At 43.5% G+C, this 22,524-nt stretch overlaps 1 pseudogene across 1 annotated transcript in view; it reads left to right on the top strand.

The window, feature by feature from the left end:
- Positions 1-11,066: 11,066 nt before the first annotated feature.
- Positions 11,067-22,524, top strand: part of LOC110503747 (putative leucine--tRNA ligase, mitochondrial) — a 53,185-nt pseudogene continuing 41,727 nt past the window's right edge. The window contains exons 1-2 of the transcript XR_016494927.1: positions 11,067-11,070; positions 11,173-11,393. The product of XR_016494927.1 is annotated as a putative leucine--tRNA ligase, mitochondrial (transcript). The remainder of the gene's footprint in view (positions 11,071-11,172; positions 11,394-22,524) is intronic.

The following is a 22,524-nucleotide window of genomic DNA, read 5'->3' as shown; positions in this document are numbered from 1 at the left end:
ATGATAATGGATTTAGTCTTAATTAATTCTATTTCAGCCCCAGTCAGACTGCTTAGAGTGCATGTTTGGATGTGTTACCACCAGCAGACTCAGTAATGCCATTTGTTGGGATCAAATCAAATTGTATTTGCCACATGCGCCAAATGTACAACATTAAAATGCGTACTTACAAACCCTTAACCAATTGCAGTTCAAGAAATATTTACTAAATAAACTAAAGTTTAAAAAAAATGTACATCTAAAAGTAACAGAACAAAATGACATAACAATAACGAAGCTATATAGAGTTTGTGACAGACAGCCATTATGGAGTAGCTATGGTGCACTCAAGGGTAGCCAGGCACATCAGTGAACATCTGTCTCTCTCTATAAGTGTCAGTAGGGCACCTTGTGAGAGTAACTCAGCTGTTCTGTGACACATAGGAATAGTCTTTGACTGTATTTAATGTTGGAAAATACAATGAACCTGTCACGACTTCTGCCAAAGTCGGTCCCTCTACTTGTTCGGGCGGCGTTCGGCGGTCGACGTCACCTGTCTTCTAGCCATCGCCGCTCCACCTTTTTATTTTCCATTTGTTTTGTCTTGTTTTCCTGCACACCTGGTTTACGTCTCCTCATAATTACTATGTGTATTTAGCCCTCTGTTCTCTCCATGTCTGTGTGGGGTATTGTTTATTGTCGAGGTTGGCACGCTTCCGGCTGGTTAGCGCCAGGTTTTATGTATACCTGTGTTTTGTGGCAGCCGGTACTTTGTACTTTGTTTGTGGTACTGTGTGCTGCCTTACTTGTTTTGGGCATTTGGTATTGGTGACGCTGTTGCATTCTGGTCTTACTACTTGCCTCAGTAAAGTACTTCGTGTTCACTCATCTCTGATCTCCTGCACCTGACTTCTATGCACCAGCTACACCCACCGTTGACAGAACCTCAATGTGTTAGGAACACCTCCATTTTGTGAGTTGGGAAACCTGATTAGAATTACAGCCACAGTACTGGGACAGAGCTGGCTGCAGTGTTGGCAGGGCTCTTTAATCAAGGTTTACATATTTTACTGACACACCTGTTCTACTTTGGCATGTGACAATGTCCCATGGACATCTATATTACATGTCTGGCTTGAAGCCTGGCTGAAGAGAAAAAAACACATTCTGACTGCTTGTCTTGTTGCAGTTGACAGTTTCAAAACAGAATCTATCCCACAAAACACTTCATAATTTAGACCACAGGTATGCATAAATCACATTAATTGCCGGGTCAAATAAACTAAAGATGATTGTTACGAATTCCCTGCAGGTGACTGTTATCAGCATCTCACAACTCTAAGCTCCACACTCCACTCCCCATCCCCCATGACCGGAGCCTGAGAATCTAGACTCTAGGAGGTAGCAAAAACCTGCCCCTCAAACTCTCTCTGACCTGTATGACCTGTGTGACCTGTGCCCTGATAGATCGCTAGGGAGGTTACTAGAGGTCCGCACATCTGCCCATCATCTTGACTCTGCAGGTTACACTATACTGTCAGTCTCCCTCAAGCAGTGGCAGAGAGCAACATCTGTCTCTGACCATCAACAACTGGACTCACTCATATCTCTGGACTGGGGGGATGGTGTGGGTGTCCAAAGGGAGTTGTGTGACATTTGTATGTTGTTCTTCATAGTTAGTTGCTATGATTGTCTATTGTATGTCACTCCTCTGAGTTTACTGTGCTGTGTGATACTCTGCAGATGGCATATGCAATCTATACAGTCCTTTCACATTTACTACTGCTATATTCTGTAAGGTTCTGTATCTATGCATTTGTGCCCTGATGTATTCGTTCGGTATGTGTGTATTATTTACCTCTGTTTCTGTCCATTACAGGACCATTACACTCTAAGAAAAAATTTGATATCTAGAACCTTAAAGGGTTCTTCGGCTGTCCCCATAGGAAAACCCTTTGAAGAACCCTTTTTGGTTTCAGGTAGAACCCTTTTGGGTTCCATGTAGAACCCTTTCTACAGAGGTTTCTACATGGAACCCAAAAACGGTTCTTCCTGGAACCAAAAGGGTTCTCCTATGGGGACAGCCGAAGAACCCTTTTTTCTAAGAGTGTACCATTTCACGATCTTTCCCACCTTATGTGCATCCCCATATTAACCTTCCTCAGTGTGTTTAAATAAAGTTCCTGTGTGTTAACTCTTAGGCAGCTTTATTCCCCTCTAACCGGGGGTGATGCCATTGAGTCCCAAACCAGTAAAATGCTTGGAGCCGGATCACTGTCTTTCACTGATATACACTAATGTCATATGGGATATTCCTTATTCTAACTGCCCTTTAATGTTTCAGCCAGAAAACCACTATTAACGTGAGAGCCCTTTTCAAAAGATAAGAGCCAGGCTTTACAGGGTTAACCGTCACAAGGGTCATCAACTTGGAGAGGGAAAAAAGCAAAACAATAATGACCCAGTTTCTCTTTTTATGTTTGTCGGGAATATGTATGACACTTGTATTAATTATATTTCCCTTTGAGTTGCTTGAATGGTTTAATTTGCTGTGAAGGACTGCCTCCAGCCTTTTGATGTGAGCACCAGCTGAAGTAAAAGACAGGTCACCTCTGGCCTCAATTTGCACCTGAAAACACCTCTCCTCCTTTATTCCTCCCCTGTTGTTTATTAGGTCCTATTCTGTTCCATCTTTTCCTTGGAAACTCCCACACACACTCCTCCACTACACACACACACTGCTTGACACACTGATCGAAACACACAATTACAGAGACACTGACACACCAACTCGCCCACACATTCCCAAATACTGGCCCCCTCCAAATATCAAATATGCTCCAGACAATGTGCCCGGCGAATGGACCGAAAATGTAAATTACTTTCTTGTTCATTAATTATGCTATAAAAATGTAAATTGCTTCAGCGCCAAAAATGCTAATGGGACAGAGATAAAAGTCTCTCTTGTGCCAAAGGAGAATGTATAAAAGATTCATTTTCTCAGAGTGTATCTCTTTTTACCGGGGACCTTGCTAAAAAGAGACCTGTTCATGGCTCCTGGTCTCTCCTCCATCCACCCTCACTGTGCAGGAGCAGACAGGCACTATTTCTCTGTACTCTCGGCTGCTCACATAGACTACCTGTTTAATTAGATATTGGCTATTGGACACATTTGTCTTCAAATCCTCCATGCTCTCACTCCTTCTGTGGATCTGAGCCTTGTGACTGACTCCCTTGATACTTCTTACTTCTGCTGTTCCTTTTCATTCCAACAATGGCAAGGCAAGTCCCCTGACCCATCACCATGGTAACCAGCTGACCTTTACTTATTGGTTGAGAGGAGGGACAATTTAGAAGTGGAGAGATTTAGAGAGGAATTATATTATTAATGTCCATTTGATTCTATCTTTAGGAGAAACGTGAAAAGTGCCTCTGGGTAGGATGTGTGTTCAAGTTAGGGTTTATGTTAGTTTCTATAGCTACTTGCAAGGCTGGTGCATTGTCTTACATCAGATAGCACGTTGATTCCACCTGCACGGATTGAGGGACGAGCATCGCGGAGAAGTGACGCCATCTGACATGAGACAATGTGGCTGGAGTGGTTTTGTGTGTACTCATACAGTGAATGAGAAGTTTGATATGATTACATTTGTATATGCCTTAAAAAACAACAACAGCGACAACACCAATGTAAATGAGGGGACTGACACACCAACACACACACACAGACACTAACACATACATTATTTTTGTTGTTGTTGTACTGTTTGTATATGAATGTATTTTACATTTGTGTGACTGTCCTTGTCTATCAGTGTAGCAGTGTTTTCTTATTTATCATGTTTTGTGTTTTATGTGGACCACAGGAAGAACAGCTGCTGCCCCTGTGAAAGCTAATTGTGATTGAAATAAACAAATCAAATCAAATGGAATACTATATAGATTGAGTGTTGGACAGGCGGACTCAAATGCACCCAGCATATATTGTGATTTTGGTGAGTAACAAAATGTTTCGATCGGCAGAGATCAGGGTACCCACCACCTTCCCTCCCCCTACCCCCCGTGTCTGTGAGACTGCAGAGGGATCCACAGGAGAGAGGAGCACTAATTAGCAGCATTAACTAACGAGGAGTCCTGTTAGGAGCCGGGCGGGATGGCGGGCGGAGGAAGGAAGGAAGCGTTGTGTTGTTATGTACTGTATGTGGAAGTGCTCATCTCTCTCACAGGAAACAGAACTATCAACCTTGATGAGGCAAAGCAGCACAGTTTATTAGACACACAACATCAAGACACTGATTAAAACAAGACGATGTGAATCTGAACTCCCATGTCAACCTGTTATAATGGCATGGGAAAGATCAGAGGAACGATACCAACTATAATGTCTCCGTGTTTCTTAATAAGGCCCTCTCAGGAGATTCAGCGGTTGTTGTGGGCTGGATGGGTTAGTATGGGGCAATATAGTTTGGGGCAAATTATGGATTTGATTAGAAACTCATGTATTGGCACGTGAGGTATAGGCACTAATACCAAAGTACTTTTTCGTTAAGTTATGTATCTGAGTTTATTGTAATGCAGTTTCTTACTACAGTACTATGATGGTTTGTCAGAATGCATACCACTGTTAGTGAAAAGTAAGAAACTGTAAAACAATGCTTCTGAGAAGTAATCGTTCTCAAAATAGAGCTGCTCTTGCTGTTCCATCTGACAAATAAGAACACCAGGGTCATAGTTAACACATTTGCTTGAACACCAAGGCAAATGTTACAGTTGACATGGTAATGAGCTTGGATGTCGGTGTCCAGGCGTTTCTATGGTCTCTAACTAACAATTCTACTCCTTCTGCCTTTCAGAACAGTCCGTCTTCACCATACCACCGTGTTCCTCCTTTTCAATCTTTGTCTTCTCTGGGAAAAGATCAATGAAGGACACAGTGCACGGGAGGCCGGGCCCATGCTGAGGGGCTGTCGACGTGAAATAGGCCCTGGAAATAACATCACACTTATCAGACCCCCTGAACAATGGTCACAGGCAGAGGCTGATCAGGCCCTTCCTCATTGGACTCTGGGAGCCAAGATGGTGTGAGATTGCTTCTTGCCTGCGCCGATGCCGCCACTTCTCAGCACGGCTGACATGGACGTGAATCACATGGCCGTCCCCCAAAAGGTCACCTTTTGATAGGTGGGAACCGACCAGTCCTCCCCCACCACCTTCCACCCACAACCCCACCACATCCTCTCCTCTATCCAGTCACACAGAGGAAGAACATTTTCTCTCTGATGCTGTGTGATCGTTTGTCTTCTGGCTCTGTGCGTGCGTGCGTGCGTGCGTGCGTGCGTGTGTGTGTGTGTGTGTGTGAGTGTGTGTGAACTGTAACCACCCCCTGAAACATGGCGAGAGGGTGTGATTAACATGGGTTGTTTGTCATGGTTGAGCCTGAGAGGAGGGAGGGAGGGAGGGGTGTGGGTGAAGGTGGACTTCTGCTTGCAGAAGAGATCACTTTACATGCACTGAAACACAAAAAAAGGGTTTTCACAACACTCTTAAAAACACAACAAAACCCTGTTAAAAACACAATTACTCAGATTGAAGAACCACTTTGGGTGTTTCAGGGTGCTTCCATTCTGTTTTGAAATCAATTGTATCAGAACACTTACATTGCGTTTACATTCAAACACCAGATCTCAGTTTAAGTGCACTATTTATGGTTTTACTACACAATGATAGTGTTTTGAGTCGTTCTATTTTAACAGTACAGAGTCCAGGAAGATAAAACCCTTGCCCACACAGAGAACTCCCTCACACTGTGAAGTGAACTCCCAGGCTGTTTCACCTTGTGTCTTTAGCTAAGGGTCTGTATTGAACCACAACATCAAAGCACATCAATGGAGATTGACTTTAGGATTAGTGACCCTCAGACAAACTCATCCTATTCTCAAATTTCTAACTACAATCCATTGTCTATCTATACAACTCATAGGCAATCCTGTTATAGTTTCATGACAATCCTCCTACTGGCCTTGTTTCTTTATTTTTAAGATCAGATGATAGAACAGTACTCAATCCACCTTGAATCGAAGGAGAATTTTGACCTTCATGAATGTATCAAGTACATAAGTACTGTACTTATGTGCCCAGTGTCCTGTTTGTTCATTCATTCATCAGTGATCAGCTGAAGGAAGCGTATTCTTTAATAGGGCAGGTGATGGAAACTGTCTAAATAGTGTCAAAAACCCATTTTCCTCGTCCATGCTTTTCTCCTCATAACCACATCCTGTGAGTTGTGCCCTGGGCAGGGACGTGGTCCGCTTGACTGTGATATACAACGTGACAGGAGACCGGCCACGGCACCCCAGGTTAGTTTAGTACACTGACATCAGACTATGGATAGTACAGAGACTTTCTGTTCTGTGCTGTTTCTCTGCCTCTCACTATCCCTCCCACCCCACCACACCTCCACCACCCACCCGTCTCCATCTTTCACTTCTATTTTCCCCTTTTCTGTGTTCCTTCCATCTGTCTGCGAGTCAGTCAGATCAAAGGTGCATGCTCAGGGGATCTCTCATTGAGAAATGTCTCTGATTAGACGTTGGATCTATCTCTTCTGTAATGGAGATGGAGTGCATGGAAACACTAGTCTGTACTCTGTACAGTCATCATATTCCCATGGAAGTCGACATCAAAGAGGCATGTGCTACTGCAAGATATAACAGAAGACCTTTCAGTTTTTGTGTAGTAGTTAGTGATTTTATAACTTTCGCTCTGTTACTAGTTTAAGGAGAGCCTTTGTGTGTGTGTGTGTGTGTGTGTGTGTGTGTGTGTGTGTGTGTGTGTGTGTGTGTGTGTGTGTGTGTGTGTGTGTGTGTGTGTGTGTGTGTGTGTGTGTGTGTGTGTGTGTGTGTGTGTGTGTGTGTGTGTGTGTGTGTGTGTGTGTGTGTGCGCGCGAGCGAGCGCATGCGCGTGCGTGCGTGTATGCGTGTGTGTGTGTGTTGGTTCGCCTAACACCCCGTTCCACAAATCTAAATCCTTTAACTGAAAACAATCTGGTGTGGAGATAAAAGGGTTGCTAAGGTAACCAGCAGAACCGTCTCGTGCCTGCCAGCCACTGCAATGAATAAAATAAAGCAAATACTGTGGTGTAAAGTTTGAACTTTTTACATGTATAGCTCAATATTTAGCTGTTAGATCCAAGTGATTTAATTTGAATGAGAACAATAACTTATGTGTAGTCTAAAGTCAACAATTTCCCTTTATTGACACCAAACACTCCATAACCTTTGTAATACTGACATACTGAATGTAATACAGACTCACTGAATGTAATACAGACTCACTGAATGTAATACAGACTCACTGAATGTAATACAGACTCACTGAATGTAATACAGACTCACTGAATGTAATACAGACACACTGAATGTAATACAGACTCACTGAATGTAATACAGACTCACTGAATGTAATATAGACCCACTGAATGTAATACAGACTGAATTAGAAGATAGAAGTTGGTGTTGACTACACAGTATATCTTGGTCATTGCTAACTGGTACTGTCAAGGTGACTATGTATTTCTTTCAGTTGGTGCCTGAGGATATCATCATGTGACAAAACAGGTTGACAATGTGGGCAGAAACCATGTCATTTTAGAATGCAACTGCAAGCTTTTCCCTTTCAGATCACAACTATGGGAAAAATTGCATCAAGGCGGCACTGAGAATGCCTATACTGAATTTGTATCAGTCGGCATGGTGTCTGTTATGACAGTGAAACAGAGAAAAGTTGAGGTGTTTGAAATATATTCACATCACATCGACAACAATGAACAAACAAGAAGTAGAGCAGACTGTGCAACTAGGACATGCTGACCTTGAGAAAATAGTCTCAATCCTATCCCATCTAACTTCATCCAAAGCTTCAAATATACTTTTTTATTTCTTAGTATCCAAAATGCCCACATTTGCACCCTCTGTCATGTTTTGATTGGTTTCAGTTAACTGATTTGTTTTCATTTTCGGGATAATGACAAGATGTCTTTTCTGGTAGGCACACATAGGAACTCAGATGAACTCACATGCCCGCCCGCGTACACACGTACGTGCACGTGCACACACGCACACACACACACACACACACACACACACACACACACACACACACACACACACACACACACACACACACACACACACACACACACACACACACGCATGCATGCACGCACACACACACACACACGCACACACACACACAAAAGCAATATATGAGCACAGCTGCAGAGAGAGATAGCCACACACTGTAGGAGAGATCCCCTAACCCCCCTGGCTGCCCAAATAGTTGAGTTGTGGAACAGACCAGACCCGTTTTGGATGACTGTTGGGTATAAAATAAGGATAACCCTTTTTGATTCCAGGTAGAACCGTTTTAGGTCCCATGTAGAACCCTCTGTGGAAAGGGTTTTTACATGGAACCCAAAAGAGTTTTACCTAATACCAAAAGAGTTCTACCTGGAACCAAAAAGGGTTCTTCAAAGGGTTATCTTATGGGGACAGCTGAAGAACCCATTAACTCTTACATGTAGAAAATGATATCTCAAACGTATATTTAACCTCTTAATTTAAAATTCATAGTAATTAACAAAAAAAAACTAAAAACATTAGTGTTCATCAGTAAAGTACTTTGGAATCCACCCTGTTACAATGTTCTAAGAGGAAGCTGTCAATAAAGCTTTTAAAAACAATGTGGCAGCGCACATGGAGGAGGTGTGAGCTATAACAGGGGTAATACAACGACTTTACGTGCACAAGAACATTTTGAATTTGATATAGATAATGGATCATGATAAAATCCATATAGCTTAACGCAAGGATTTGGAAATTGAACACAGTGAGTAACTTCAAACCCTGTGATCAAAGCTTTTTTTTTAAACAGACGTTCAACAATGCATCTAGCTTACAAATGTCACTAGCTAGCTAATGTGGCTGTCAGTGTCATGACAAGAATGGATAGCTCGAGTCGCGATCTAACTTAGCTAGCTAGCTATGTTTCTTATTAATTCTTATTAACGGTATTCGTGATTCATTTCTTGAATAACTAACAAGCACATAAAACTATTATCTTACACAAATGCTAATGTGTTTACCCAATGTGAACTTGGAACAACGTAATTTGCATCGCCTGAATCTCTCAAGGTTTATGCAAGGCTCTCCATGGTAAAGATATGGCATTCACAAGGGTCAATGTAACCATAGAAACATCTCATTCTCCATCTCTCTCTCTCCTACACACTATCATATGCATAGACACAACGTTGTGTATGTCTCTTTCTCTATATATCTCTCTCTGCTCTAGCTGGAGGATAGTGTGTTTGTGGCATTCCACTGATGTCCCATAGAGACTATAGAGTAGCTAGGCTACAGCAGAGAAGATGTCTCTATCTATGGTTTGAGTGGGTGTTTGAGGAGAATGAATGCTGCTGACTGGTGAGCGAGCGACACTTACTCTACAGTCTGCAGACAATCATCATTTCAAATGTTTCAATATTATTTACTTGGTTGTGCATGAAAGATACTGACATTTACTGTTTGTGCATGCAGTGATTTTGTGTGTGATTTGTTTGTCATATTTGGAGGTACTAAACATTTTGTTGAATTCTCAAAGACAGATAGCTTATGTGAAACAACTCCTTCAAGTTATCCATATCAGTAGGCTTACAGATTCATTGAGTGTGTCGTCACCTGTATAGATATGGATGAGCTAACTACCACTAGGCTATAGGCTCTTTAGAGAAGTTCCCAGGGGGTCCCTCCATAGGCACAGTCCACCAGCTCAGGGATATAGTCTAGCATACTGTATAATGTGAGAACCACTTGCTGTCTTCTATGGCAGTCTTGCAATGATGATTTAGTGACCAGGAAAATACCCTACTACTAGAGGCAGTTGCAAGGGGCAATTGTAGGTTGACACGTCTGACCCACTTGTGTTACCAAGGGCCTTGACTTATATGCTGTGTGGGATGGAACACTTCTTGGTAAATATGATGATGTGTCATGTCAGCAGTATCAGTGTCACTTGAGAGGCTATGTGTGTGTACTCTGTTCCCAAGGTTGTTGTTATAATCATATAGGCTAAATCTATTTGAATTCAATCACTTTTTGACAGCATCCCTTTTGATTTAAATAACGTTCTATACTTGTTTGCCCGGCATGGAAGAAGTGGATGGGCAGTATCCAGATTTTCATATCGTCCTTCTCTCATCGCGGGATAACTGTTTATTTTTTTAGATATATACAGTACCAGTCAAAAGTTTGGACACAATTACTCATTCCAGGGTTTCTACATGTTCTACATTGTAGAATAATAGTGAAGACCTCAACTTTGAAATAACACATATGGAATATGTAGAAACCAAAATAGTGTTAAACAAATCAAAGTATATTTTATATTTGAGATTCTTCAAAGTAGCCACCCTTTCAACACTCTTGGCATTGTGTCACACTCTGACCATTATTTGCATTGTTTGTTTCTATGTTTTGTTTGGTCAGGGTGTGATATGAGTGGGCATTCTATGTTGCATGTCTAGTTAGTCTGTTTCTATGTGTTTTGGCCTATGGCGTCACGTTTGTTGTTTTGTAAGTTTGTTTTAGTGGTCTTTCTTCATTAAATATAGAACATGTATTCATATCACGCTGCGCTCTGGTCTCCTCAATACATCGATCGTGACACATTGGGGTATTGGGTATGAAAAATGGGTCAACTTTGAGCACATTCGTGTACAAAAGGTCACTTTCTGAGCACTTCTACAATGGGCAAATATGTATGGAAGATTTAGTTGAAATCAAAAGGAGTGCTGTCAAAAAGTGATTGAATTCAAATGGATTTACCCTAAAAATATCTTATTGGGTCACCTTGGTGACTGTGTGAATGTGTGTGCCTTTTTGCAGCAAATCTGATCTGATGCCTTCAGGTGTTATTGAACATCTATTACTGTGTTAATGAACAGGTATTACTCACCAGCTATTGTTAACCAGAATCAAACTCCAGACTGTTATTTTCATCCTGTTCCTAGCAGCCTATTTTCCTTAAGAATGGGTATGAGCTGACTGAGGCTTTGGCTGCAGCTATTGTGTGCTCTGCTGTCTTTTCTTGTGAGCAGAGCACTGACTAATGTAACTGTGTCCTTGTGTTGCCTAGGTAACAGAGGCATGCAGATGGCAGCGTACAATGTGTCTCTCTGCCCGCGTGACAGTGGCCTGTTCAGGTTGGGATTGGGCAGACCCAGGTCCAGGGCTGACCGTGCCCTCATGGCCCCCCTGCCCCACCTCCTCTCCCCCTGCCCCAGAGCCGGGGCTCGGACCCTGTTTAGCGAGACAGGGGTCTGGGACAGGGACTATAAAGCAGACACCAGACGCAGGGTGGAGTGCTGGTGGCACCCCTGTATCATGGAGCAGTGGTAGAAGGATACGCTGGAGGAGGTGAGTTGGCAGCAATTCTTAAGTTCTCTCTTTGCTTTCTGTTGGCCCTTAGTAGAGGCTTCTGGGAAAGATTGTCAGATTAATATTTTAAAACACCCCTGGCTTTAGTTCCAATTATAATCTAGCCTAATATTAAACCATACTCTGGTCATTAAGCATCCTTCAGAATAACCATAGTCATCATGGGACATTAGTACCTGGCCCTATTGCTATGTTTATATATGTGTGTGTCTGTCTGGTTGAACCCTGTTTAGTGTTCCCTTTGGGAGGCCTTCTGGTTTGCATAGACTCTAAAACATTCATTAAATCATTAACTTACTGTCTAATATTCTTGACTCATAGGTGTAATATGCTTAGTAATGAAGTAACCTATTCACAGTCTCCTGTTTGTCCGTCTCTGTTTTTGGTTACTGTTGTCACAACCATCCTCCAAGGCAAGTAGTACTGTAGCTGACCCTGACATCCAACCTTGTGTTACGACATTGTTACAAACCCACAATGCGTCATGATACAGCCCAAGCTTTCCACACAAAAGTATTCAGACCATCAATGAGCTCCTTCAAGATATTTTAAACTGTTGTTTTTGCCTATATAAAGGTTGTTTGTCAGTCTGAGCTCATTGAGTTATTCAGGCCCCTCTTGGCCTTGGGTGATTCATACAGAGTGAAGTCCGAAATGCCAACCTATTTCCTATTTATTGCGCAGGTTGACATTTATTGTCATGAGTTTTGTCATGGAGGCAGAACTGAGCGATTGCCCCTTAGATGGGCCAGCTGCAAAGTCAAAATGGGCTATTTTGTAAAAACGTATGAAAACAAAAATGTGCTTTTTGTTCCTAATTTGGGGTTAGGCATTAGGATTAGCCGTGTGTGTGAGGTTAGGGTAAAGATTATGTTTAAAATCTGATTTTATGACTTTGTGTGGCTGTGCCAGCTAGTTACCACTATGCGGAGCTGCCTCCAGAACAAGATTCATGACGAAAAACGCAGTACTTTTGACCATGGACCGTAGGAAATAGGGTGCCATTCAGAATGCAGGCTGTGTGTAGTCCAGATAGCCCCTCACTGGTCTGGCTGGCCTTTCTTAAAGACACTGGGAATCATTAAAGAACTGCTGCCTCACACACTCTGGAAACCTGCTGCATCTGCACTCAGACATACAGACTACAGGTTACAAAGGGTCAGAAACTTTCTGGGAAATTTCCATAATTGTTCCATGGGAATTTAAGTCTGGGAATTTGGGGAATTTTGTTAAATTCATCAAAAAAAGTTAGCTTATAACAGTGAACCTTTTTTTGTGGGATACACATAAGGCAATTCTAGGTCTTGTGGCATATTTTGATTAAACTATCCCCAATTCAATGGAATTGCAACCCTCTACATGCACAGTGCATTCTTCCATCACGTGCAGTGCACTTTTCTATCACATGTACAGTCGTGGCCAAAAGTTTTGAGAATGACACCAATATTAATTTTCACGAAGTCTGCTGCCTCAGTTTGTATGATGGCAATTTGCATATACTCCAGAATGTTCTGAAGAGTGATCAGGTGAATTTGCAATTAATTGCAAAGTCCCTCTTTGCCATGCAATTGAACTGAATCCCCCAAAAACATTTCCACTGCATTTCAGCCCTGCCACAAAAGGACCAGCTAACATCATGTCAGTGATTCTCTCGTTAACACAGGTGTGAGTGTTGACAAGGACAAAGCTGGAGATCACTCTGTCATGCTGATTGAATTCAAATAACAGACTGGAAGCTTCAAAAGGAGTGTGGTGCTTGGAATCATTGTTCTTCCTCTGTTAGCCATGGTTACCTGCAAGGAAACACGTGCCATCATCATTGCTTTGCACAAAAAGGCTTCACAGGCAAGGATATTGCTGCCAGTAAGATTGCACCTAAATCAACCATTTATTGGATCATGAAGAACTTCAAGGAGAGCGGTTCAAGTGTTGTGAAGAAGGCTTCTGGGCGCCCAAGAAAGTCCAGCAAGTGCCAGGACCGAGTTGATTCAGCTGCGGTATTGAGGCACCACCAGTACAGAGCTTGCTCAGAAATGGCAGCAGGCAGATGTGAGTGCATCTGCACGCACAGTGAGGCGAAGACTTTTGGAGGATGGCCTGGTGTCAAGAAGGGAAGCAAAGAAGCCACTTCTCTCCAGAAAAAACATCAGGGACAGACTGATATTCTGCAAAAGGTACAGTGATTGGACTGCTGAGGACTGGGGTAAAGTCATTTTCTCTGACGAATCCCCTTTCCGATTGTTTGGGGCATCTGGAAAAAAGCTTGTCCGGAGAAGACCAGGTGAGCACTACCATCACTCCTGTGTCATGCCAACAGTAAAGCATCCTGAGACCATTCATGTGGGGATGCTTCTCAGCCCAGGGAGTGGGCTCACTCACAATTTTGCCTAAGAACACAGCCATGAATAAAGAATGGTACCAACACATCCTCCGAGAGCAACTTCTCCCAACCATCGAGGAACAGTTTTGTGATGAACAATGCCTTTTCCAGTATGATGGAGCATCTTGCCATAAGGCAAAAGTGATAACTAGGTGGCTTGGGGGAACAAAACATTGATATTTTGGGTCCATGGCCAGGAAACTCCCCAGACCTTAATCCCATTGAGAACTTGTGGTCAATCCTCATGAGGCGGGTGGACAAACAAAAACCCACAAATTCCTACAAACTCCAAGCATTGATTATGCAAGAGTGGGCTGCTATCAGTCAGGATGTGTTCCAGAAGTTAATTGACAGCATGCCGGTGCGGATTGCAGAGGTCTTGAAAAGAAAGGTCAGCACTGCAAATATTGACTCTGCATCAACTTCATGTAATTGTAAATAAAAGCCTTTACCACTTGCTTGTAATTGTACTTCAGTATTCCATAGTAACATCTGACAAAAATATCTAAAGACCCCAAAGTGGCAAAATTTGTGGAAAATAATATTTGTGTCATTCTCAACTTTTGGCCACGACTGTACAGCTGATTCTCAAGATCTTTCACACTAATGAGATGCTATTGAGCCCACACTACTACACTGTCTGAGCCAAGGACTACATGCTTCCTGGTAAGTTTTGATTATGATATTGGGCGGGGTGAATCTATTTTATATGACATACATGATTTTTTTGTTAACTAGTAAATAGTAGCCTACAGCAAAGTGTGTTTAAATAATTTCTAACTTGTTAACAATTTCTGCTAGTAAGTCTTTGCTACCATGTGAGTTTTAGCTTGCTTGAGCCTGCTAACTGACTAGTGTTAATTCACCTGTTTCCATACATGTTTCATTTTAAAAGATGTATCTTACAAAGAAGTTGTTTAATCTAACTGCTTAACTATTTATCTTTACCTGGAATTGTATTTGTTTTTTTTACTCTTTTTTTTTATCATCGTTACACGAAAATGCCACGGGCACCATCTGATGTGTGGAGACATTTCACTGCAGCTAATGTAGAAGGAAAGGCTGTGTGCATTTGCAAATACTGTGCCAAATCATGTGTGAAGAATGCAGCAAAGATGCAGAATCATCTGGCCAAGTGCATAAAGTTCCCTCAGCACTCACAACAAGCAACCTCTGACAAAAGTTCCTCTACTGCTATTCGAGGTGAAAATGATTAATCGTACACCTTATCGATAGCAACAGCTGATGGTCCTCCTGGAATTATATATTTTTTTTAACTCAATGGAGGAACGTAGTCAGAGAAATGTTGATGAATGTCCTGCTCAATGGCAATGTGTATTGGAAGAGATTTCTGAATGGTCTTCACCCAGCATACACTCCTCCAACCAGACATGCTTTATCTACTCATTTTCTGGATGCAGAGTTCAACAGAGTTGAAGTGAAGGTCTAGCAAATGATAGAGAAAGCAGACTGTATTGCAATCATCTCTGATGGGTGGTTGACTGTTCGTGGGTAAGGAATAATTAACCATCACTTCCACCCCTCAACCACTATTCTTCAAGAGCACAGCCACAGGGGACAACAGACACACCGGTCTCTACATTGCAGAAGGCAGTCATCAAGGACCTTGGACCACAGAAGGCATTTGCACTGGTGACAGACAATGCTGTGAACCTGAAGGCTGCTTTGTCTAAAGTGGAGGAGTCCTACCCTCACGTCACACCTATTGGCTGTGCTGCTCATGCATTGAATCTGCTCCTCAAGGACATCATGGCACTGAAAACAATGCATACACTCTACAAGAGAGCCAATGAAATGGTTATTTATGTGAAGGGTTATCAAGTTATAGCAGCAATCTACCTCACCAAGAAAAGTGAGAAGAATAAGAGCACTACATTGAAGCTGCCCAGCAACACCCACTGGGGTGATGTTGTCATCGTGTTTGGGGTGTCAGGTAGCCTAGTGGTTAGTGCCAGTAACCGAAAGTAAACGAAAGGTTGCTAGATCGAATCCCCGAGCTGACAAGGTAAAAATCTGTCTTTCTGCCCCTGAACAAGGCCGTTAACCCACTGTTCCTAGGCCGTCATTGTAAATAAGAAATTGTTTTTAACTGACTTGCCTAGTTAAATAAAGGTTAAATGAAAAATAAACAATGTTTGACAGTCTCCTGAAGGGGAAGGAGTCGCTCCAAGAAATAGCCATATCACAGTCTACCGATATAGACAGCCCCATCAAGAGGATCCTCCTGGAGGATGTATTGTGGGAGAGAGTGGTAAGCAGCCTGAATCTCCTGAAACATATAGCAGTTTGCATGGATTGAGGGAGACAATGCCATCCTGTCTGATGTTCAGACTCCGCTTGCAGATGTAGGAGAAGAAATCCATACTGCCCTGCCCACTTCACTGTTGCTCCAAGCAGAGGAAACTGCAGTTCTGAAATACATCAAAAAGCGTGAAGACTTCTGCCTGAAGCCCATACACCCATACATACATGCAGCGTACATGTTGGACCCCAAGTATGCTGGCATTTTGTCTGGTGCAGAGATCTACAAGGCCTATGGTGTCATCACTACTGTGTCTCGCCACCTTGGCCTGGATGAGGGCAAGGTTCTTGGCAGTCTGGCGAAGTTCACTTCCAAGCAAGGGCTTTGGGATGGAGATGCAATATGGTGGTACAGAAGTATCTATATCCACAGTAAAAATGAATCCTATATTGACATAACCTGAAAGGCCTCTCAGCAAGTAAGTAGCCACTGCTCCAAAACCGCCATAAAAAAAGCCAGACTACGGTTTGCAACTGCACATGGGGACAAAGATCATACTTTTTGGAGAAATGTCCTCTGGTCTGATGAAACAAAAAAATAACTGTTTGACCATAATGAACATCATAATGTTTGGATGAAAAGGGGGAGGCTTGCAAGCCGAAGAACACCATCCCAACCGTGAAGCACAGAGGGTGACAACATCATGTTGTGGGGCTGCTTTGTTGCAGGAGGGACTGGTGCACTTCACTGGTGCGCTTGGTTAGAAATGGGCCGTCCAATTGGACAATGACCCCAAGCATACTTCCAAAGTTGTGGCAAAATGGCTTAAGGACAACAAAGTCAAGATATTAGAGTTACACCAGCTGTGTCAGGAGAATACAAACAGTGTAGCTATTCCCTCTGCAAGGCAATCAAACAAGCTAAGCGTCAGTATAGAGACAAAGTAGAGTCACAATTCAATGGCTCAGACACAAGGTATATGTCACGTTCTGACCTTAGTTCTTTTGTTATGTCTTTGTTTTAGTATGGTCAGGGCGTGAGTTGGGTGGGTTGTCTATGTTTGTTTTTCTATGATTTGGGATTTCTGTGTTTGGCCTGGTATGGTTCTCAATCAGAGGCAGCTGTCAATCGTTGTCCCTGATTGAGAACCATACTTAGGTAGCCTGTTTTCACCCTTGAGTTGTGGGTGATTATTTTCTGTTTTGTGTCTGCACCAGACAGAACTGTTTCGGTTTCATTTCGTTCTCTTTGTTGTTTTATTCTTTAGTGTTCTGAGTTATAATAAATATCATGAACACTTACCACGTTGCGCATTGGTCCTCCGATCCTTCCTACTACTCCTCCTCGTCGTCACATACCGTTACAGTATGTGGCAGGGTCTACAGTCAATCACGGATTACAAAAAGAAAACCAGCCCCGTCGCGGACCAGGATGTCTTGCTCCCAGACAGACTAACTTTTTTTGCTCGCTTTGAGGACAATACAGTGCCACTGACACTGCCTGCTACCAAAACCTGTGGACTCTCCTTCACTGCAGCCGATGTGAGTAAAACATTTAAACGTGTTAATCCTCGCAAGGCTGCAGGCCCAGACGGCATCCCCAGCCGCGTCCTCAGAGCATGCGCAGACCAGTTGTCTGGTGTGTTTACGGACATATTCAATCAATCCTTATCCCAGTCTGCTGTTCCCACATACTTCAAGAGGGCCACCATTGTTTCTGTTCCCTAAGAAAGCTAAGGTAACTGAGCTAAATGACTACCGCCCCGTAGCACTCACTTCCGTCATCATGAAGTGCTTTGAGAGACTAGTCAAGGACCATATCACCTCCACCCTACCTGACACCCTAGACCCACTCCAATTTGCTTACCGCCCCAATAGGCCCACAGACGACGCAATCGCAACCACACTGCACACTGCCCTAACCCATCTGGACAAGAGGAATACCTATGTGAGAATGCTGTTCATCGACTACAGCTCAGCATTTAACAACATAGTACCCTCCAAACTCGTCATCAAGCTCGAGACCCTGGGTCTCGACCCCGCCCTGTGCAACTGGGTACTGGACTTCCTGACGGGCCGCCCCCAGGTGGTGAGGGTAGGTAACAACATCTCCACCCCGCTGATCCTCAACACTGGGGCCCCACAAGGGTGCGTTCTGAGCCCTCTCCTGTACTCCCTGTTCACCCACGACTGCGTGTCCATGCACGCCTCCAACTCAATCATCAAGTTTGCGTACGACAACACAGTGGTAGGCTTGATTACCAACAACGACGAGACGGCCTACAGGGAGGGATGAGGGCCCTCGGAGTGTGGTGTCAGGAAAATAACCTCACACTCAACGTCAACAAGACAAAGGAGATGATCGTGGACTTCAGGAAACAGCAGAGGGAGCTCCCCCTATCCACATCGATGGGACAGTAGTGGAGAGGGTAGTAAGTTTTTTAAGTTCCTCGGCATACACATGACGGACTAACTGAATTGGTCCACCAACACAGACAGCGTTGTGAAGAAGGCGCAGCAGCGCCTCTTCAACCTCAGGAGGCTGAAGAAATTTGGCTTGTCACCAAAAGCACTCACAAACTTCTACAGATGCACAATCGAGAGCATCCTGTCAGGCTGTATCACCGCCTCGTACGACAACTGCTCCTCCCACAACCATAAGGCTCTCCAGAGGGTAGTGAGGTCTGCACAACGCATCCCCGGGGGCAAACTACCCAATGTCACAGGAAGGCCATAAAGATCATCAAGGACAACAACCACCTGAGCCACTGCCTGTTGACCCCGCTATCATCCAGAAGGCAAGGTCAGTACAGGTGCATCAAAGCAGGGACCGAGAGACTGAAAAACAGCTTTTATCTCAAGGCCATCAGACTGTTAAACAGCCACCACTAACATTGAGTGGCTGCTGCCAACATACTGACTCAACTCCAGCCACTTTAATAATGGAAATTGATGTATTACTAGCCACTTTAAACAATGCCACTTAATACACTGCTCAAAAAATAAAGGGAACACTAAAATAACACATCCTAGATCTGAATGAATGAAATATTCTTATTAAATAATTTTTTCTTTACATAGCTGAATGTGCTGACAAAAAAATCACACAAAAATTATCAATGGAAATCAAATGTATCAACCCATGGAGGTCTGGATTTGGAGTCACACTCAACATTAAAGTGGAAAACCACACTACAGGCTGATCCAACTTTGATGTAATGTCCTTAAAACAAGTCTAAATGAGGGTCAGTAGTGTGTGTGTGGCCTCCACGTGCCTGTATGACCTCACTACAATGCCTGGGCATGCTTCTGATGAGGTGGTGGATGGTCTCCTGCGGGATCTCCTCCCAGACCTGGACTAAAGCATCCGCCAACTCCTGGACAGTCTGTGGTGCAACGTGGCGTTGGTGGATGGAGCGAGACATGATGTCCCAGATGTGCTCAATTGGATTCAGGTCTGGGGAACGGGCGGGCCAGTCCATAACATCAATGCCTTCCTCTTGCAGGAACTGCTGACACACTCCAGCCACATGAGGTCTAGCATTGTCTTGCATTAGGAGGAACCCAGGGCCAACCGCACCAGCATATGGTCTCACAAGGGGTCTGAGGAACTCATCTCAGTACCTAATGGCAGTCAGGCTACCTCTGGCGAGCACATGGCCCCCCAAAGAAATGCCACCCCACACCATGACTGACCCACCGCCAAACCTTTCATGCTGGAGGATGTTGCAGGCAGCAGAACGTTCTCCACGGCGTCTCCAGACTGTCACATCTGTCACATGTGCTCAGTGTGAACCTGCTTTCATCTGTGAAGAGTACAGGGCGTCAGTGGCGAATTTGCCAATCTTGGTGTTCTCTGGCAAATGCCAAACGTCCTGCACGGTGTTGGGCTGTAAGCACTACCCCCACACTGAGGACGTCGGGCCCTCATACCACCCTCATGGAGTCTGTTTCGGACCGTTTGAGCAGACACATGCACATTTGTGGCCTGCTGGAGGTCATTTTGCAGGGCTCTGGCAGTGCTCTTCCTGCTCCTCCTTGCACAAAGGCGGGGGTAGCGGTCCTGCTGCTGGGTTGTTGCCCGCCTACGGCCTCCTCCACGTCTCCTGATGTACTGGCCTGTCTCCTGGTAGCACCTCCATGCTCTGGACACTACGCTGACAGACACAGCAAACCTTCTTGCCACAGCTCGCATTGATGTGCCCTCCTGGATGAGCTGCACTACCTGAGCCACTTGTGTGGTTGTAGACTCCGTCTCATGCTACCACTAGAGTGAAAGCACCGCCAGCATTCAAAAGTGACCAAAACATCAGCCAGGAAGCATAGGAACTGAGAAGTGGTCTGTGGTTATCACCTGCAGAACCACTCCTTTATTGGGGGTGTCTTGCTAATTGCCTATAATTTCCACCTGTTTATTCCATTTGCACAACAGCATGTGACATTTATTGTCAATCAGTGTTGCTTCCTAAGTGGACAGTTTGATTTCACAGAAGTGTGATTGACTTGGAGTTACATTGTGTTGTTTAAGTGTTCCCTTTATTTTTTTGAGCAGTGTATAATGTTTACATACCCTACATTACCCATCTCATGTGTATATACTGTACTCTATATCATCTAATGCATCTTTATGTAATACATGTATCACTAGCCACTTTAAACTATGCCACTTTGTTTTCATACCCTACATTACTCATCTCATATCTACAGTGCCTTGCGAAAGTATTCGGCCCCCTTGAACTTTGCGACCTTTTGCCACATTTCAGGCTTCAAACATAAAGATATAAAACTGTATTTTTTTGTGAAGAATCAACAACAAGTGGGACACAATCATGAAGTGGAACGACATTTATTGGATATTTCAAACTTTTTTAACAAATCAAAAACTGAAAAATTGGGCGTGCAAAAATTATTCAGCCCCCTTAAGTTAATACTTTGTAGCGCCACCTTTTGCTGTGATTACAGCTGTAAGTCGCTTGGGGTATGTCTCTATCAGTTTTGCACATCGAGAGACTGACATTTTTTCCCATTCCTCCTTGCAAAACAGCTCGAGCTCAGTGAGGTTGGATGGAGAGCATTTGTGAACAGCAGTTTTCAGTTATTTCCACAGATTCTCGATTGGATTCAGGTCTGGACTTTGACTTGGCCATTCTAACACCTGGATATGTTTATTTTTGAACCATTCCATTGTAGATTTTGCTTTATGTTTTGGATCATTGTCTTGTTGGAAGACAAATCTCTGTCCCAGTCTCAGGTCTTTTGCAGACTCCATCAGGTTTTCTTCCAGAATGGTCTTGTATTTGGCTCCATCCATCTTCCCATCAATTTTAACCATCTTCCCTGTCCCTGCTGAAGAAAAGCAGGCCCAAACCATGATGCTGCCACCACCATGTTTGACAGTGGGGATGGTGTGTTCAGCTGTGTTGCTTTTACGCCAAACATAACGTTTTGCATTGTTGCTAAAAAGTTCAATTTTGGTTTCATCTGACCAGAGCACCTTCTTCCACATGTTTGGTGTGTCTCCCAGGTGGCTTGTGGCAAACTTTAAACAACACTTTTTATGGATATCTTTAAGAAATGGCTTTCTTCTTGCCACTCTTCCATAAAGGCCAGATTTGTGCAATATACGACTGATTGTTGTCCTATGGACAGAGTCTCCCACCTCAGCTGTAGATCTCTGCAGTTCATCCAGAGTGATCATGGGCCTCTTGGCTGCATCTCTGATCAGTCTTCTCCTTGTATGAGCTGAAAGTTTAGAGGGACGGCCAGGTCTTGGTAGATTTGCAGTGGTCTGATACTCCTTCCATTTCAATATTATTGCTTGCACAGTGCTCCTTGGGATGTTTAAAGCTTGGGAAATCTTTTTGTATCCAAATCCGGCTTTAAACTTCTTCACAACAGTATCTCGGACCTGCCTGGTGTGTTCCTTGTTCTTCATGATGCTCTCTGCGCTTTTAACGGACCTCTGAGACTATCACAGTGCAGGTGCATTTATACGGAGACTTGATTACACACAGGTGGATTGTAGTTATCATCATTAGTCATTTAGGTCAACATTGGATCATTCAGAGATCCTCACTGAACTTCTGGAGAGAGTTTGCTGCACTGAAAGTAAAGGGGCTGAATAATTTTGCACGCCCAATTTTTCAGTTTTTGATTTGTTAAAAATGTTTGAAATATCCAATAAATGTCGTTCCACTTTATGATTGTGTCCCACTTGTTGTTGATTCTTCACAAAAAAATACAGTTTTATATCATTATGTTTGAAGCCTGAAATGTCGCAAAGTTCAAGGGGGCCGAATACTTTCGCAAGGCACTGTATGTACTGTACTCGATACCGTCTACTGCATCTTGCCTATGCCGTTCTGTACCATCACTCATTCATAAATCTTTATGTACATATTTTTTATC

The sequence above is a fragment of the Oncorhynchus mykiss genome, chromosome 3, assembly GCF_057628025.1.
Source record: "Oncorhynchus mykiss isolate SJ-2025 chromosome 3, ASM5762802v1, whole genome shotgun sequence".
Classification (NCBI taxonomy): Eukaryota; Metazoa; Chordata; class Actinopteri; order Salmoniformes; family Salmonidae; genus Oncorhynchus; species Oncorhynchus mykiss.
Note: the sequence above shows the minus strand (reverse complement) of the source record. Positions and strands in the feature narration are given on the sequence as shown.